The sequence below is a fragment of the Uranotaenia lowii genome, chromosome 1 (genome assembly GCF_029784155.1).
Source record: "Uranotaenia lowii strain MFRU-FL chromosome 1, ASM2978415v1, whole genome shotgun sequence".
NCBI lineage: Eukaryota > Metazoa > Arthropoda > Insecta > Diptera > Culicidae > Uranotaenia > Uranotaenia lowii.
The window spans coordinates 26,705,732-26,726,892 of NC_073691.1; positions in this window are offsets into that span (position 1 = coordinate 26,705,732).

Here is a 21,161-nt window from a genome sequence, read left to right on the forward strand (position 1 = left end):
TCTGGGATAAAAGTTGTTGAAACAGGTGCCAAGCTATTTGAAATTGCTTCTCTGATATTGCATTAGATGAAGGTCGAATTTTAGCAAGGTATCTTCAAAATAGTTGTTGAAAAGATAAATGATCTTTAACCTTAAGCAAACCATACTTTCAACCACACGTATCCACATGATCAGGCATTCAGGACCATTTTTGAAAAAAAAAATCAAAAAAGTTCAAAATGTATGTATATTTTAAATTTTTTGAAAAATCGTTATTGAACACAAAATCTAATAATTTTAAAGAGGAATTTCAGTTTCTTATTTGATTTAACAAACAATCTGAATAAACTCGAGCAAAACTCGGGAAGTTGTTAACAATATCTGAACATCCCGGCCAGATTCGACTCATCTGGATTCCTGAATATATCCAGAAAATCTTGAATAAACTATAATCAAAGTATGAAACTATACCGTTCAGCATTCTCCTGAACGATCTAAAGTGAAAGATACGCGGATACACCATAGATGGTTTGATGAAACCATAAGTTTTTAATGATTGTGTAGCTTTTACAACATTACTTTTGGATATTTGATAAATTATCAAAAATTATCCGAAATATTTACAAGTCTATAGTAGATATTCGGCCTATTCGGCCGAATACTTAACTCAACTATTCGGCGAGCCGAATATTCGGCTTAACGGTTTTTTGGCGGTATTCGGCGCCGAATATTCGGCCAACCGAATATTCGGTACATCTCTACTATGAACCGAGTGAATTTTAGGAATTATGTTCGTCAAGTTATGTCGTGAGACGGAATACTATGTAAATAAAAATAAAATAATGGAATTCACATGATTCCGTGCATATATTGTTTTAGGATTTTTTTATTATTATTATTTATTTTTTCAACGAACACAACTATAAGAAAACAAACAGGAAAGATGTCAAAATATCGAAAATCAGATCGAACCTAAAACAACGCTAGAAGAAACATTGCGAAAAAAATAATACCGCCTGAAAATACACCACAGTGCTTCTCATAGAATGTTTTTAGAGATAAATTTTGAATTTGAAACGTAAGGAATAGCACAGTTTGAGTGATCTTTTATAAAATTCCCAACTACCGTTTCAGTGATGCTACATGAAATAATTTGGACAGTACGTTTTAACAACAACAAAAAAACAAGTAATGAACGCCAACTTTGTAAATAGGCTTAGAAAATCGGACAATCAGTACCAACAATACATTTTAGTTTTAGTATAAACTAAAATGTATTGTTTGTGCTGATTGTCCTATTTTCTAAGCCTATTTACAAAGTTGTCGTTCATTACTTGTTATTAAAAACAAAGTGGAATCCCTGATGATGGTGTCAATTAACACCGAAACGGAATAAATTCAACCTCATTTATTAAAACAAACTTGGACTGATTTGCCGTTATTTGAACACTAAAACATACAGTCGAAATCTTCATAATCAACATAATTATTGTCTTTGATAAACTATGATACTTATTTGGAGAAAAAAGACGAATTTGAAAGATTTCCTGTGTTGAACCAATGAGGTTAAAGATTGATTCTTTCCAGTGTAAGTCAGTGAACTTTGTATTCAAAAGTATTCCATGAAAAAAGCTGGACATTTTGAGGAAAAAGTGGGATGGCGGAACATTCAACAAAAAAACGGGACCTGTCTCGCTTTTGTGGGACGATTGGCACCCCTACACTTGACCCATAAAGAGGATTGAGCAATTTCGTTTTCAGATGTACACGAATGAATAATCTATGGTTCGAAAGATTTTGACGAGACAAGAAAAAGTTGCTATGGAGTCAAGAAAATCAGGAAGCTAGCTGAACATTTTTGCAAATATTTTCATCCCACGGTTGATTTTTTCTCGTACCTTCAAGACCTTTCGAACCATATATTTCACATCCGTGTACACGAAAAAACCTAGTTTCATATATTTTTGCCCAGTCTCCTTTTATCTAATTCACACGTGAAAACACCAACAAAACATATTGAGATCATATCCACAATGCACCCAATTAAAAAAAAAATATACTGCTCAACCTGATCAAGGCTTATAATTAACCTAAGCCGGATAGAGTTCAACTTTGACAAAGTTTTTCCTGGTTTACTGTCCGCCTCGAAGACTGCATGAAAACTCACGAATGAGGTTTGAAGTTCAAGGTCCAGTCCAAACCCGGCCCAACAAAATGTGTGCGGACATAAAAAAAAAAACGCCCGTCTGAAAACAACCCCCCCAACTGGGTGGATAATGGTCGACATTAAAGTTTACCGTATTTCTAAGTAAGCTTCTTTCCTTTCAGTTTGAATTGGGTGTGGATCTTTGTTCGTCGTCGAATCGTTTGCAATCTGACCAAAAAGTGAATTATCTTCGCAATTTCGGGTACAATAACAGCAGCCACCCCTATATGGGAGCTGAGAGCTGATCTACTAATGGCCGCCTCATCATGGTTTGATTTAGCTGGCTTTTCATATGGTGAAATAAATTCCAAACGAACTATACTAAACTGAACATCATCGGCTTAAATTATTTCCTGGTTTCCTTTTGATAAAAAAAAGCTGCGAAAGGATTCACGGATCGATGAAGTTGATTTATTACTGCCCAAGGTGTGAACGAATGAAAAGCGATCAATTAAGCTGCCCAAATGAAAAGCTCACACATTGACGCTCTAATTTGATTAATGCCTCGTTTTTTTTAAATCTTGAAGAAAAATGACTTTCGAAAACACTGCTTTATATCATTTATGATGATATAAAACAATTTTATAAGTTAACAATTTTTGGGATTGATAAAATAAAATCACACTATGTAAAAATTGTCAAAATTTTTAAAAATTGTCAAAATTGTCAAAATTGTCAAAATTGTCAAAATTGTCAAAATTGTCAAAATTGTCAAAATTGTCAAAATTGTCAAAATTGTCAAAATTGTCAAAATTGTCAAAATTGTCAAAATTGTCAAAATTGTCAAAATTGTCAAAATTGTCAAAATTGTCAAAATTGTCAAAATTGTCAAAATTGTCAAAATTGTCAAAATTGTCAAAATTGTCAAAATTGTCAAAATTGTCAAAATTGTCAAAATTGTCAAAATTGTCAAAATTGTCAAAATTTTCAAAATTGTAAAAATTGTCCAATTGTCAAAATTGTCAAAATGGTCAAAATTGTCAAAATTGTCAAAATTGTCAAAATTGTCAAAATTGTCAAAATTGTCAAAATTGTTAAAATTGTCAAAATTGTCAAAATTGTCAAAATTGTCAAAATTGTCAAAATTGTCAAAATTGTCAATAGTGTTAATATTTTAAAAATTGTAAAGATGGTCAACTATTTTGAAAATTGTCTACACTGCAATTTTAAAGTTCTTTCTTCTTGCTTAAACTATTTCTGACTGCCGCCCACACGTAAATGGCTTAAGGTCAATTTGAGGGGCCACAGTTCGGTATATCAGTGGCCTGGCGTCTCATTTCATATGCAGATCAACAACAAGTTTAAGGCCCACTGAAAGTCGCATACATGTTTTGTTTTAATTTTAAGACTAGAGAGGAAAAATTCGCCGGAGATCAAAACTTGCCCTCCACTAAACAATATGCTAATTTTATTGTTGGATTTTTTTGCTTGTTGTCAACAAGTTTGTCCTGTACTTTGAAGCCTCGCTTCCTTTTAACGGATTGAAGTGTCGTTAGGGGGGGGGAGGGGGGTTTGAATGAAGGAAACCTACTCATATAAGGCATATAGCTCGGATGCCGATCCATCATATAAAAAAATGCGCCACTTATCTAGAAAATTTTTAAAGGTGGAACACAATTCCTAGATGTCTCGGGGGAGATATTCTGGAGGTTATCGATAGGCCTCTTGATACTAAAAGTAGATCAAAGCCAACCGGAGGGCAATTATCTAAGTAGTTTCAAGTCTGTGTTGGATATATTTATATGGAAAAACAAACGCCAACGAAGACCTGTTAGTTTTATAACACAGAGGTGCCATAAAATATCGGTTCTAGTGTTGAAATGTTTTCAACTTTTTTTTGGTCAAATACGTTAACAGGCATAGAACGAATCAATCTTAATCGACCTGATTCAATCGGCCAATGATAGCTACGCACTTGATATTATACAATCAACCGAAAAAGACCCTCGAAATTCGTGAGCCTAATTCGATCAGGTCCACACCAAAGCTAGTTGACCCAAGACGAGACGACACGAATTAATTTTATATCCACACTAACCTTAAAATTTCGAATTGTTCACGCATGACAGCCCGATCGGTTCCAGCCAATCGATCGAGAACACAAATAGTGAATGGTAGCCAGCCGCTTTACTTAAAAGAAGGAAAAAATCGCTGCTACTGGTTGCTCTAAAGTAAAGTAAAAGGGCGTTCCTCGAATTACCCCGGCAATGATTACTCATGCTCGAAAGATCGGTATCGGTATCGATTCCATGATGGGAATCCATTGAATCAAACATGGGTGGGTGGATTTCAGCCTTTCGTGGAATCGACCTTGAAGGTCGAACATGTTCTTGAACAAACAACAGTTTTATGGCCACGTGATCCAATTTGGCTTCGGTTACAAATGTTAAGCCCATTAAGAATGGGTAGAGCCTACAATCATCTGTATGGTCGATAGAAGTAATCGAGAGAGGATAAATATAGTGCGCCAACTGATTTATTTAGAACGCCGCGCCGTGATATGACATTGAATGTGGCCGAATGTGCTTATTTTGTCATTAATTTCCTTTCGCGGTTAGCACCCGCTTAGTCATCGATGAAATAAAAATTAGAACAACTACGCCCACTGTCATTGGTGGATAAAATTGTTTTCATGATTCAGATTCAATTTGTCATCGAAAAATGTGGAGTCCAAAATTCTACATTTTTTAGCTACTGAAAAACTCCTTCTCACTTCTTCTAAAGTAATTTTAATATCAAACGGACTTTCACTGGTCGAAAATAAACAAAACAGGTAACGAAAAATTTTATGAAAATATCACCGCAATTTATGTTTGCTGCTTAATTTATCGGACTTATCGGCGAAAAGTGATGTCCTCTTAAGTAGGGACATCTTAATATTACGATTTTTTATAGATGGATAGAACGTTAGGTGAAATGAAAGATGGTGAAATTTAGCGAGTTGAATTTATTTAGAAGCATAATCATCACATATCAAATTTTTGTTCCACACGGCCAACTACATACTATGTAAGGCTATGATCATTTAGTATCCGGGCACTTTATTTCGGTGATATCTACGTTAATAGAGCTAGGATGTGCAAAACTTTAGTAGCGTTGTGTTGGTTATGAAAAGGACTTTCTTGCCTATTTTTGATAGATTTTTAAGTTAACGTGTGTTTGAGATATTTACGACGCAAAAAGACATGATAAAAATAATCTTGCACAAATTTGCTCCTTTCGCGCATTTTGCGCCTCGAAAATTCTTCATTGTTGACTTGAAAGCTCATGAACTGTTGATTTTTTTTGATTTTTTTTTTTTTTGGCCAAATAGTTAAGAAGTATAACAAGCCACTCTAGAACCCACACGAAGTTCAAACCAACCATCGGAGTGCAACCCTTGATCTTAAATATGGTAAAAAGTCTATGGTTATTGGGGATAACTGAATGCAGACTTCTTGAATAATACAAAAAATCCATTTCCGGCAGGCAAAAAGTGTTGTCTGACTAGAAGACACCAAGTAAATAACTAATAATGATCAGTTCCAAAGATTGTAATTTGTGCATCCGGTTATTACGCAAAATGACAGATGTGTTCTGATGGACAAAAAAAAAATATGTTAAAACCGGATTAAAGAGATCAAATTCTTCGAGATGCCTGCTCATGAAAAGGTGCCAACACGATTCCAAATCCTTTTTCCAGGTGAGTTTCTGTAAAATAGCATGATTTTGCAAAGGTTTTGCTTCTGTGGTAAAAAAAATAAATCGATACATGACTGAAAAGAGTGTGCAAAGATAAAAAAAGAGATTTTATGTAAAAGTAGGAGTATTTCTTGAAATCATTGATAAATATTTTTTTTTATATTTTTACATTAAATGTCATATTAACACCTTCATTTCTTCCATAGAAAGCTTTTCGATCAAATAAATAGTTTTTAAAATACACACGTTTTTAACTGCCCGGATACTAAATGATCATAGCCTTAGTTATAGATACAGATAGAGTTGCATCTACCACCACACATTAGAGCAAGTTCACTGGTGTTGGGAAAAAGTGGTAGAAATTTTGAAATTTTGAAAATTTTACCATGCAAAAATGTTTTCAGGATCTTGCGGTGTTGTATTTTTTTACAACACTGTTTCTATTTCAGCAGTATGTGGTAGAAATATTGCTATTTTTGCATCACAGCATGCGAAAATACAACACGTTTTGTAAAAAAAACTAGAAGGCCACAGATCTTGAAAATATTTTTGCATGGCAAAATTTTCAAAATGTGCCGTAAGTGTCAAAATTTCTACCACTTTTGCCCAACACCAGTGAACTTGCTCTTAGTAGGCCAAACGTGGTTCACCCCCCCACTGGGAAAACTTGCAGTGAGAACGAACTGAAGGACTTCTTCAGGACGTCAGAGACCTTGCCGAGCCCGTCATCATAGAAACGGCTAAATCTGGCGAGAGTCTACGTGCTAAAATAACTGACAAAGTTGTATTGAAGAGCGTGTAGGTAAAAAATAAAACCCAGAATACTGTACAACGTTCTTTTTAAAACCGAACTGGAGAAAATTTACTCTCAGGCCAAAAATGCACTGAAAACGGGAAAAGGGTGATTTTTCTGGGTAACCTAAAGTCTGTTTCACATATATAGAATCTGGTCGGATAAAATAGATCATAACGTACGACAAAAGAAAAAAAATGTCATTTTGTAGGGTTTTTATTGCACTTTAAAATACATAAAAATCTTTCGTAAGCTTTTCGGATAAATTTTCGAACTTTTTTTGTGATACCACCCATCATTTTCTGCACAGTACTGCTGGTAACCTCATTCGCAATCTTGTTCCACCACTTTTCCATTTGAGCGGGATTTTTTCATGGTTCTGTCACATTTCTTCAGTTTTCCCTTAACTTTTGCCCAATATTTCTCGATGGGACGAAAATCCAGACAGTTTGGTGGATTGATACTTTTTTCAACAAAATCGATCTTGTTCTCCTTATACCACTTAACGACATCCCGGCTGTAGTGGCAGCTTGCCAGGTCCGGTCAGAACTTCACCGTACCTTTGTGGGACAGAATGAATGGCAATTCTTCTTCTTTGTAAACATTTCCATTCATTCAGTGATGAAAATCTTAGTCTTCTTCCCACAACTACAGATCCCTTGCCAAATCATCAACTTACGAGCTTATTTATTTGCGAAAACAAACTTGAATCTACCCGCAACATTCCGCAAGGTAAAATTTGTTACCGGGTATTTATCCAAAATCCATTTTGACGTAAGTTTCGTCGTCCATCAAAATGCATACGTTGTACTTTGTCAACACTTTCTCGTACAACTTCCTTGCCCTGGTTTGGCAACCAGGTTTCGTTTCAGCGTTCTGTTGAGGTGTTTGCTTGCATGATACGATCGCAAGCCTTCTCGCAAACAAATTCGTCGAGCTTTACTGTGGTTCGTCTTGAACTTTTTCGCCAAATCACGCAAGGAGATTTCAGGATAATTGTGAACTGATCGAATTACCTTTGCTCGCAGCTTCCGGTCATATGTTCCACTTTTACGCCTGGTTTGTTTCGCTCGATCCACCGTAAGGGTCTCCCGGTAACGTTGCAGCACTGAATTTACAGTCGATTTTGGATATTTCAGGAATTTCGCGATCTTTAACCCTGACCACGTTCGATTTCTCTTCGTGAATGTGCAGAATTTTCTCTCGCCTTTCGCGTTCCATCGTCGATAAATTTTGACTGACTGCTTCAATCTTGATGAAATTTTCACCACTAAGTAAACAAACCATCCGGATCAAAACACTGTCAATAGATTCGCGATGTGACAACTAGGGGCGCTGCAGTAAATGAAAAGATGCGACCAGATTCTATGTGAAACAGAATTTAGTTCGGTTCGAGTGTTCTGAGGAGGTTTTTTGCTGGAAGAAGAATCGTTGACAGCTTGTACTGCCTTGATTTTCTGTGGTCTGGTCAGTCTCGTCGGAAAGCGCTGCTTGAAAGCCTTACGACAACATAAAAATGGCATATGAGGCTAGGTCATTTTGGTCTTGCATCAGCCCAGCAGTTGGTTCGCGACAAAATGGCAGAGGGTATCTGTCATTTACCAGAAAAAATTGAAAACCAAGGTGTCTGCGAAAGCTGCATGGCAGGAAAACAGGCAGCCTACAAGTTCAATAATGCAAAGCTCCCTCGGTCGGCACCCGACGCACAGTGGGGATTTTCGAGCCAAAAACGGTACCCAATTCAGGCAAGAACGCCTTGCATGAAAAAACAACCATTCTTTATGTAAAAAAACACGAGAATTCGAATGGTCTACACCGCTTTCTGATAAAATGACTCTTAACGTCTCATTTTGCCCGATTTCCCCTATTTTTTTGGGTGTAAAGTTATAATTCCGATTGTAGCCATCTACCTTGCTACCAAAAAGTCATACAAACCATACTTATTTATGTAAAAATGTCAGCTGAATCGATTGGTGTACTCCAATTTTTGTTTTTACTACGACAAGTGGCTCATTTTACCTCTTTTCCCCTAAATTTAAGAATTTTTTCAAAGAAATGCAGTCAAACAAAGTGTAATCCAACAATTTTTCATCATGAATGATCATTTTTGGTAGATTTATTCATATTCTAGCTAATCGCGTCACTTTTCTGTACTAGAATGAATATAAATGGCTAAATAACCCCCACCTCCCCTAGCTTTTTTAAATTTATGCATAAATTTCACTGTAACAATCGAGCGATTCACATACCAAATGCAAAAACCAAGTGATTTAGTGTAAAATTTGTCGCTGAATCGAGTGGTGTACACCGCTTAGTGCTCAGCTTACGAGAATGGCCGCAATCACCCCGATTTCCCCTAAAATCGAGCGATATGTGGAAAAAAATCATTATAACAAATGACAATGTATCATAAAATGCACAAAAATGATTGAAACAGGTGTAAAGCTTATTGCTGAATCGAATGATGTACACCGCTTAGCGTTCAGTTGACGAGAAGAGCCTCAATCACTCTGATTTCCCCTAAATTCATTAAATTTCTTTGAAAAATACATTGTTACAAACGAAAGTTTAATTTAACAGATACAAAAAACATTAAATCGGGTGTAAAACTTATTGCTGAATCAAATGATGTACACCGCTAAGCGTGAAGTTGACGAGAAGAGTCACAACCACCCCAATTTCCCCTAAATTTATGCAGTTTCTTGGAAAAAACATAGTAACAAACGAAAATGCAAATGAACATATGAGAAAAACATTGAATTAGGTGGATAACTTATCGCTGAATCGAATGAAGAACACCGCTTAGCACTGAGTTGACAAGAAAAGTCTCATTTTCCCCAATTTATCTTAAATTCATTCATAAACTCATACAATATTAACCAAAAAATCGTAGTAACAAATGAGCAAGCATCGAAAAAGGTACACACACATTAAATCTAATGCGAAACTAACTGTTGAATAAAATAATGGACACCGCTTAAATTCTGTTGATACATAAAGCCCTATTTGACTCAATTTCCCCTAAATACTTGCAATTTAAGAAAAAAAAATCATGTAACTTTCGAGAATGCATAAGAAAGTGCACAGAAATAACTGAACTATGTGAAAAATTAATTGTTGAACAGAAAGATGTACACTGCTGAACGTTAATATGAAGAAAAAAGACTGGATCACCCCCTTTTCCCCTAAATTTGAAAAATATTTTGTTGAATTGATAATTATTATTGGTTTTAACATGATGAGGCTCTTCTCATCGATTCGACAGTAATACTCAAATTCACTCGTTTGTTACAATTTTTTCTCGAAGAAATTATATGAATTTAGGGGAAATTGGGGTGGTTGTTACTTTTCTCGTCAACTTCACGCTCAGCGGTGTACATCATTTGATTCAGCAATAAGTTTCACAACCGATTCAATGTTTTTTGTATCTGTTAAATTAAACTCTCGTTTGTAACAATGTATTTTTCAAAGAAATTTAATGAATTTAGTGGAAATCGGGGTGATTGTGGCTCTTCTCGTCAACTGAACGCTAAGCGGTGTACATCATTCGATTCAGCAATAAGTTTTACACCTATTTCAATCATTTTTGTGCATTTTATGATACATTGTCATTTGTTATAATGATTTTTTTCCACATATCGCTCGATTTTAGGGGAAATCGGGGTGATTGCGGCCATTCTCGTAAGCTGAGCACTAAGCGGTGTACACCACTCGATTCAGCGACAAATTTTACACTAAATCACTTGGTTTTTGCATTTGGTATGTGAATCGCTCGATTGTTACAGTGACATTTATGCATAAATTTAAAAAAAGCTAGGGGAGGTTGGGGTTATTTAGCCATTTATATTCTTTCTAGTACAAAAAAGTGACGCGATTAGTTAGAATATGAATAAATCTACCAAAAATGATCATTTATGATGAAAAATTGTTGGATTACACTTTGTTTGACTGCATTTCTTTGAAAAAATCTTAAATTTAGGGGAAAAGAGGAAAAACGAGCCACTTGTCGTAGTAAAAACAAAAAGTGGAGTACACCAATCGATTCAACTGACATTTTTACATAAATAAGTATGGTTTGTATGACTTTTTGGTAGCAAGGTAGATGGCTACAATCGGAATTATAACTTTACACCAAAAAAAATAGGGGAAATCGGGCAAAAGTCAAGTTAAGAGTCATTTTATCAGAAAGCGGTGTAGACCATTCGATTCCTTGTGTTTTTTTGCATAAGAAATGATAGTTTCCCAAAATATAGAACAGTTTAGGCGATCGTCACAGAATTAGGTACCTTTTTTTTATCAAAAATCCCCACTGTGCGACGTTTGACGCATTCCGTTATTTCGTCACCTTCATCGACGACTATACCCACTTCAAGGTCGTGTATCTGCTCAAGCACAAGAGCGAGGTCTTCGAGCGGTTTTAAACAGTACGAGGCGATGCCTACAGCACACTTCGGTCAGAAGTTGTGCAACTTGCGATGCGACAACGGGCGTGAATACATCAGCAACGACTTTCAACGACTTTCAACGACATTGTTCTGAGAAAGGAGTTTTTTTTAAAGAAAACTAATAATGCGATGCTCTATGGCAGCAAGCAACTGGCTTTGGAGCGGGTCGAACCGATAAAGCATGATGGAGCCTGAACAAAACCACGTAGAGCCACTCCTCTCATCCATCGAGAAGCCCAAGATGTCAACAGAGCCAGAATCAACATTTGAGCGGTTAGCCAAAGAACCAGAACAACAAAACACTGTCGAGTGGTTAGCCGAAGTGTCATCACCCGAACCCACATCCAAGCGGTTCGCCGATGGGCCTGTTGATCCCATTCAAACTATGAGTAACAGTGTGATTGAGGATGAACCCGGCGAAAGCGATTATGAGAGCAGTGCAGAATTCCCAGACGATGAGGACGACGATGATGTACAAAATTCTGTCGATTCGGAACTGGCGCTGAGACGAATTTAGTGAACTCGAGGAGTTACTCAACGGTACGTGGCCAATGTAGCCGCTGTTATTGATGAGGAGCTACCTTAAAACATCTGCGAGTTGAAGCGCAGAGACGACTGGGAGTTCTGGAAGACCGCCATTGACGAGAAGATGACTGCCGTAGAAGAATACAAGACTTGGGAAGTGGTCAGTTTACTCCCAGGTTATTGGGAACCCATTCTATCGAAGTGGATGTTCACCATAAAGGATGACGGTCGCTACAAGGCACGATTGGTTGCGAAAGGGTGTTCTCAGAGACCAGAACTGGACTACTGGGAAACCTTCGCTCCGGTGGCCAAGATGGGGAGTGTTCGCACAGTCTTGGCGTTGGCAAAAGAACTCCACATGGTCGTTCATCAGATGGACGTGAAAACTGCATTTTTGATCGGAAATTTAGAAGAGATTATCTTCATGCAGTCGCCAAATGACGACATCGCCAAATCTAAGGTGGTTCGGCTGCAGGAAAGCCTGTACGGCTTGAAACAAGCGTTTCGTGCTTGGAATCGTTGAAGAGTGACTGCTGCGTTTACCGATCCTGCAAGCGAGGACTTATTTTCATCCTGTACGTGGATGACATCTTGATTGCCGGCAAAGATTTATCAGAGGTTATCTAGATAAAAACCGAGCTTGGAAGGTTATTCCAAATGAAGGATCTGCTGGAGGTCAAGACTTTCCATCCATCCAGACTGACCATCAAGCGAAATTTCAGCAAAAACATCATAGAGATTTCGCAATCAGGATACGTCGAGATGGTTTTGCAGCGATTTGGAATGGCCGATTGAAAGCCCGTAGGCACACCACCGCTTGACACCAACGTTCGGTGGATGAATCTGGACGATGGTGAGGTTATCATCGAACAGCCGTTCGAGGAATTGATCAGTTGTCTCCAATATCTGACAACATTTTCGAGGCCAAATATCTGTGCAGGCCTGGCCTGAACCGTGTTCTGCGATACCTTCGAGGTACGACCGATACAGTGTTGGTATACCGCAGAAACGTGAAACCGGACATACTCATAGGATATGCAGGCGCAGATTTCGTTAACGATTCCGATGATCGAAGATCTGTATCGGGCTATGTATACATGATCTTCGGGAATTTGATTTCGTGGTCAACGAAACGTCAGAAGACGGTCAGTCTCTCATCGACCGAAGCTGAGATTAGAGCGCTGTGCCATGCGCTGAAGGAAGGTTTGTGGATAACAAACTTCTTGGTTGAATTGGGTGTGGTTAGCACTCCTTTCACATTGATGGAGGCCAACATTCCATGCATCCAGTACACAGCAAGAAAAAATCGTGTAAATTTAGATCAAAAACGATGCACGAAAACGGAACATCGATTTTGATATAAAATTCTACCACGGTGTATTTTTCTCAACAATGTAATTTTTGAGGCGTGTAAATTTAGATCGAAAACAATGCACGAAAACGGATGTCATGAACCGTCGTGTAAAAATACACAATGATGTAAATTTCAAAACATATTACCGTTAATATTACAAATCTTTCATAAATAATCAGATTTCGGGTGTTGTTTATGAATAAATATGCCACATGAGTCATTTTATTTAACATATATTGCCGATACACTGAAAACTCAAAAAAACACCCACCATCACTGGCAGCTGGAATTGTGGTTGTGTCCGATGATCCCCAGCAGGGCGATGTTTTGCCGATCAGCGTCAGGCAGCATTCTTGAATCCTCCCGGAACAGCATCGTAATCGGAATCCCCTAAACATTAGAAACATTCAACTTGGATTCGTCTTTTCATCCATTTATAAAACTGCAATTCCTGCAATCGAAAGAGAATTTGAAGTTGCATTTTTTTCATTTCGTCTATAACTATAACCTACCATTTATTAATTCAATTATGAAAGAATTTGGTTCGGTTTTAATACAAAATTAACTGCGGAAGCGAATTTTTTTCTTTTTGCACAATAAACCACCATCTCGGATAAAAACAGAACAATTTATGCCGCAAAAAAAAGGAAAACAATGGATCTGTCGTGTTTTACATTGTTTTCGATGTAATTTTATATTGAGATATATTTTTTAGATCAGGGCGTGTAAACATACATCATACAAAATTAAGTTTATACCAACGATTCAAAAATAGATCAAAAAGAGTGTAAAATTACATCAGTTTTGAATTACACTGGTCAAAAAGTAGATCACTCGTATTTTAGATTGCGTATACTTTTAGAATTTTTTTGCTGTGTACCTGCAGGAGGCGAGAACCCATCAGCGGATGAAACACTTGGATGTCAAGTACGCGTTCATCATAGAGATCATAATCTCAACTGAGGATCAGCCAGCTGAGGTGTTCACGAAGGCGTTACCGAAGGCAAGGCATGCAAAGCTGTTCAGCACTCTTAATTTGCGAATTGAGAAGAGGTGTTGATACTTACGATTTTTTGCGGAGAAATTCCCGGACCCGATCCTTCACGGCCACGTTTAAAAAAAACCGATTGTTTTGGTTTCGTTCTCTTTCGTCAATTTGCATATTGAAGACAATAAATAGCGGTTGACAGTTGATGACAACAATACAAATGTTGTCATCATGCACGCTAAACTCAGCCAACACCGCTTGTGGGTATGAGTTTCCCTGCAGTGTTAGCAGTTTAATCGCTATAGGTCTAAGTTAGCTTGTAAGGACTTGACAAACAGAAATAAATTAACGGTATCTCGTTTTCAAACTAAACTCCTGTTGCTAAATCATTGAATTCTACAATAAAAATAATATTTAGCAACAAATCAATAAAACGTGTTTTCTGCTGAGTTTTCCTGATCCTGAAGATAAAGTAAAAGTTATTTAATGAACAAAAAATATCATTAACAAACAGTAAGTTTCATTATTAGATTCCTGTGAAATAAAAATTAAATTATAGTTTAAGATTTTTCAAAGAAAGCAATTTAAAAAATTCGTTCAGATCTTAATTTCTAATATTGTTTTTCACCCGTTTTGTTTTTTATCCTGAGCAAATTAGAAATTAAATGCATTCTGAACTTAAATAAAAATTCTGAATTCCTAATTTGAAATTGATTTCTGAATCTTAATTCTAAACAAAAATTTCCAATAACTATAAACCATAGCAGAATCCTTTCCTGGAAATCTCTTATTTTAATTTTAAATCTTTAATCTACTGTATGATTTTTTGCTTCAATTAGTTATTCGTAATTCTGTGAATCTGAGTGAAAATTAAGAATGATGCTACTTTGATATTTCAGTTCAGGATCACCATCATGCAACTTTATTAAGTTTCAATTCTGCATAAGAATTACCTAAGAGTAAAAATTTCAACACCAAACCTTGAAAATGGTCTGCTATTTTAAATATTTTCATTTAAAATTTCGGAATGCTGAGTATCGAAAATGGAAAATGAAACTAATTTTTGTTTTAAATACAAAACCAAGATTTGAATCAGGATTTTGTCCCAATGATGAATTCAAGAATAATACATATTCCACAATCCGGTCACATGCAACAAATTAAAATTTGGAACCAGAGCATCGGAAATGATTCAAACATAAGCTCACCAAATATTTTTCCGCACTTATCCGGTCAGTACAAATCCGGGCAGTTTAATTTAAAAACCTTGCAAATCCTGGCATTCGATTTCAAAGTTTACAGCCCAAAATCTAGGCAATATTGTGACAAATTATTGAATACTTCAATTACATTAAGAAAGTAGAAAAATAACTCGAAAAGTTTTGGCCGCAAAATACATAATTGTTATCACGCAATTAAATTTTTTTATTAAATTTTGCCAATAAAGTAAAAATATTCGGGAAAAATCCGGGCAATCAGGCAACCTTAGTTAGTCTAATCTTATTGAAAATTCGATATTCAATGCTAAGGACTATACTCAAAATTCAAGCACCACTTTTTTTCATAGCTTTTTTCGAGTACAGAAAATGAATCCTAAATAATAAAGATTCACTCAAAAGTTACATACATTATTTTTGCTCTAAAAGCGTAAAAAAGTTGCAAAATCAATGTTGTTTTTTCCTCGTTTCAGTACCTAAGCACAAACTGAGCGGTGCTTTCTTTGTTACGAATGACTGTTGTCTTTATGTGAATGTTAATTTTTATTATTATATTTGATGACCAAATCGTTAAACCTTTTCTATAGTGTCATTCAAGATAAAAAAGAATGAATCAATAGTTTCAGTGATTATTTTATCAATTTGAAAAACAGTCAGTTGTTGATGATGATAAGAAATTTTATCAATTTGTCTAAATTTAAAATATGAGAAATGGAAAATAAATATTCAGCAGACTTTGTTGAATTTTTTTATCGTCTAACCCAAAATGCGTCAATGAATGTTCAAATATTTAACCAGACTCAAGTATTCGTATTCAGATGGCAGAAAAGCTGAACAAATCTATTGGCACCTATGAATGTTTCACAAATCGAACGAAAAAAAAAACCCTATAAATACGGAAGCCATAAAATAAGAAACTTCACAAAACTCACTCGGAGGAAAAATTTGTATCCGGAACGATGAAGGTATCGATTTGGTGGTGCATCGCTTTGATTCTGGCCGCTGCAACTACAGTGGCAGCCAGGCCAAGTTTAGCCGACTTGTTCAGAAAAGTCTTAGCCGACTGGCAGGCACAACAAGCGAAACTAACTACAACTACAACTTGTAGGCCCAACATTCAGCCGGTACGTGGAGGAATCGCGTAGAACAGAAAATGTAAAAATAAAAATATGTCAATTAATTCTTTGTCAATTGAATATAGATTTTCGAACAAACATATGAAAAGACCTTACTTGGGGAAGGTTCTGAACTGTTGAATGAGTAAATGATCCAAAAAAGCTTAATTACCTACTTCATTGACTATCATCAGGCAAATTCTTACGTTAGCCGGTAAGTTTTTGGCATTATGAGTTGCTGTTGTTGTATGTGATTTATGGTAGAAGGTAATTAATTCGATATAATTTCCCAAAAACGCTCCAGCACCAGACCAGTTAATTAATGATGCATTTAAGAAATTTCTGTCTAAATTGCCTGGGTCCAAGAAGTTTCACCATCTGCCAGTTGGTTTGTTTGTTTATTAGTCAAGAGTTCGTAGCCTGAAGCAGTCATTTTTATTTGATCTTTCTTTCTTTCTGCCCAAATGATACACAAAGCCACGTGCATGAATGACCCCTTCTGATTGACGACCGCTAAGCTTAGAAGTCCAACTTAGCCTAAACCGGATTGCATTCAATAAAAGTCAACAAATCTCAATTAGACTCTGAAACCACCCCGCTAGTGATTTGTTTATAACATTTAACCGGGTGGTGGGTTTTTTTCCCTATCATGGAGATTTTACTCAACCAGAGGTGGATAAAAATGGAATAAAAACCCGTAGCAAAAATATGCATAAAGGAATGCAGACCAGCTCAAGGTTAGAATGTTGGTTGCTTCGAGTTTTTTTTTTTTTAAGTTTTGTCGTTGTTGACCAGTCTTGGTCGTCGATTGATGAGGGTTTGTTGTTATTAGCTCTGACTGGCTAACTTACTAACTTGCACTTACTTTTTGCTTTTGTCGCTAAATAGTTGCACTCACTATGACTTACGTCCGCTAAACGAGCGGCGGGGTGGCAATTTATTCTGTCCTAGGCTATGAGAAATTTAAATCGATTTTTGCCACCTTCACTTCTCCGCCTATCCATCAACCGCTTGCATGCGTGTGATCGGAATGCCCTATCGCTCTCGATTGAGGTTCATTAAATACCACTCAATTAAACGATGACGGTTTCAAAAACAAAGACAAATTTTCAATAGTTTAAAAATAGGTTGAAATTAGATAATCAACGAAGGTCTCATTGGTGGAATACAGTTATCGATTATTCATTTTCGTCAGTCTAGTCCTTCAATTACAGTCTATACTAAAGTAACAGATTGCCCGGATATTTAATACAAAATTTGACTGAAGTCCGGCCCGGCCCGGTTGCCAGGATTTCATTGAAAAAATTGCAGATATTTATTACCCGGATTTATTCACTGTATTTGTCAATAAATACAAACAAAAAAAAAACAAATTATGTTTAAAATAATTTTATTTATGCGTCCAAAACGGAATTTTTTGAGCACGTTTTATAAAAATTATCACGTGAAGTTTTGAGAAAGCCGAAAATATGATTTAAAAACTGTTTTTTTCAAGTAATTTTTCTTCATTTGTGTTGAGTAATTCCTGGAATTCGAAAAAAAAATGCCCGGACATAGCCACGACTTGGTCAACATTTTAAAATCAAATACCTGGATTTTTCCAGGTTTTTAGATAAAGTAGCTTGGATTTGTCAGGCACGGGTACGTGCTGAAAAAATTCTGGCAACCTTAGTCATTTTTTTATTAGTTGATTACCCAGGTGATAAATCCTTTTTACGGATTGCATTCCAAGGCACAGCAAGCGACTGAGTCCCCCCAGTATGCTACTCTGGGTCCATGGGTGCAATTGGACGACTCATGATACTAAGTACCCCTACTCCATGAAGATCACCTGGAGGCTCTGGTCATAATTCCCATCCGGACCTGCATCGAAGGCTGTACCCGAGATGGGAGACCAAGTCAACACTTAAGCGCTCATCGGCAACTCCAGTTCGAGTCGAACTCCAGCATATATACCCTGCCTCTTGTTACGATTCAAGACTAAGGACCTCTCCTCTGACGACTCAAGGTCCGGCCTTTACTCGCAACTCGAGGCTCGCTTGGCTTCCACGACTATCGTGCGCTCCGCCTCTGTTTGAGACCACTGCAAGAGACCAATGACCTCTCCTCTAACGACTCGAAATCTTGGCTCCGCTTGGTTTGACTCTAGGCCCTTTCCTCTTTGCCCGTCCGTGTGCCGAATCGAGAGCAGTTTATCCTGAACACGCGCCTGTCACAGCACACGTCCGGGGCTTTGCGAAACTACTCGGATAATTCCCGGCGATGACGTCATCCTACACCGACTCGAGTGACTCACCCGCCAACGACGTGAAGTCACCCTACCCGAGAGTATTTCGCGGCGTAAATACTCTTCCCCTTACGAGTTCGATTGCGGTGAAGGTCAAGTCTTATCCCCGCAGCTTCCCTCGTAGGGAGCGCGTTCTACTCAGATACTCCGCGGAGGTGGAGGTATCCTACACAACGTTCGCGACGTACCTAACAGCTTGGCATACGCAGAAGGTATAGTCTTACCTTTGTATGCTTTACTGCCAGGATCGGACGCATGCTACTCGGGTGCTCCCCGACGAAGAAGTCACTCTGCACCGGTCGCGGACTGGTGCTGGTTCCAGCTCCTCTGCAGGCCAGTCATGATCTGGGTGAACCTATCACCGAGTTGTTCAACATGGCCCGTGAGAGGGCTGCTGTCGCCATTGCCGCTCTTTGGCAACCTTAGTCTTTTTTTCTTATTAGTTGATCACCCAGGTGGTAAATCCTTTTTTACGGATTGCAATCCAAGGCGCGGCGAGCCACCGCATCCCCCTAGTTTGCTACTCTGGGTCCATGGGTGCAATTGGTGACTCATGATACTATGTACCCCTACACCATAAAGTCCACCTGGGGCTTCTGACCATATTTCCCATCCGGACCTGCAACAAAGGCTATACCCGTGATGGGAAGACCATACGCGCGCAAAGCGCTCCACGGCAATACTCGTTTTTAAACGTCCTACACCAGCAATCATCATCCACTCTTTGTCGCGATTTGCGACTCACGGGTTGACAGTCCGTTTTTCGTCTCTTGACCCAATTCGAGACGAGAACAACTCTCCTCGGGTCTGGAGATTACCACACATCCAACTGTTTCTCCGTCTCGACTCTTCGAGACTCAACCTGAGGCCCATCCCTTGGGCGCCACATGTTACGGTACAAGGCCCCTCTGTCCGTCGTGAGTTGATCGTATCCGCGAATCGGACCAGGAACCTACCCAAAAGGCAGATCGATCAAAACCCGCTCGAACATTTGGTCGTCCCGCTTATTGGTGTCGCGACTACCCGATACACGTTACGATCCCTCCCTCTTGCAACTGAGCACTGGTACCAAGGTACCCAGTCGCACCACGTTTGTGCCACACTCGGCACGCAGCTCGTCGGTGGGCTGGCTGCACCAAGTGTGACGTGTAGTTCTCTTGGCCGTACATCTACAGGTGACAAGTCTGTAGACAAGTTTTCATTCTGCACCACGGGGAGGTTGAACTACGTCGCAGAGCTAGCAACCTTAGTCTATAACATTAGCGATAGCCTAGAGAGGTATAGGCTCCTCACATTACCTATCAGTGAAAGTACAACGTGAACAACGTGGTGCTGAGGATGTGTGCGCCGCGAACTTGTGTAGGATACCCCAATATCGGGGGTGTCCTAGTAGTGCTGCTTCCTAAGGGGGAAACTGTGGGGATAAGACTATACCTTCCTCGTAGCGGACCTCGAAGGAAGAGGGTTAACCACTGTCGGGGGATACCCACGGGTAGAGAAGCTCTCGATGCCGGGCGAGCCTCTCGAGTCGGTGTAGGATGTCGTCACCGTTGGGAAACATCCGAGTCTTAGCGTTTAAAGACCCAAACGTGTGCCGTGACAGACGCGAGTCCAGGACAAGCTGCTCTCGATCTGGCACAGAATGGGCAGAAAATCCTAGGGTTGCCAGCCAAAGGGAATAAAGAAGACCGGACAATGGTCGGAGTAGGCTGACCCCATCGGCTGTCAAGTAGAATGCGTCCGACCCCACGGATTAAAGTTACAAAGATAAGGCAACATCTTCTGCGTAGCGGATCCAAGTAGGGCAGTTCTCAACGACAGAAGCTGCGGTAATAAGACTATACCTTCTTCGCAGCAGTGGAAATCGTTGGGAAATGATTATTCCGCGTTCGGGGAATACCCACGGGTAGAGTGGCTCTCGACACCGGGTGATCCATTCGAGTCGGTGTAGAATGACGTCTTCCTCGGGAATCATCCGAGTCGTTGCGTTAAGTCCCACGCGTGGGCCGTGACAGGCGCGAGTCTAGGATAAGCTGCTATCGATCAGGCACATGACGGGCAAGGTGGCAAACCTCGAATCCTGGAGATAAGAGGTCGTGTCGCTAGAGGAGAGGTCAGACTTCGAACCTCCAGGCGGAGAGGTTTGTGTGGTCAACCCCGAGTCTTTATGATAAGGGGTCGGGTCTCGAGTCGTAAGAGAAGGGATCAGGCCCTTTATCAACAAGAGGAGTCGATGCAAGGAGGGACGGATCTCGAGTCGTTAGAGGAGAGATCGGACCTCAAGTCGCGAAGAGGAGAAGTTTGTGTGAGAATCTCGAGTCATTGCGAGGAGATGTCAATTCTCAAGTCGTTAGAGGAGAGTTCAGGCGTCGAGTCGTAAGGATGAGAGGTTTTGCTGAAAGTGGTCTCGTTAAGAGTATTGCCTTGGAGCGCACTAGCGCGAATAGACCTTCCACTATTGATGTATAGTGTGCTAAACAGTTCGAGGTGGGAACAAGGTCTGCGACCCCAGGTGGAGTTTAGGGTGTACAGGGTATACACGAAGTATATCATAAGTCTTGCCATTGTATC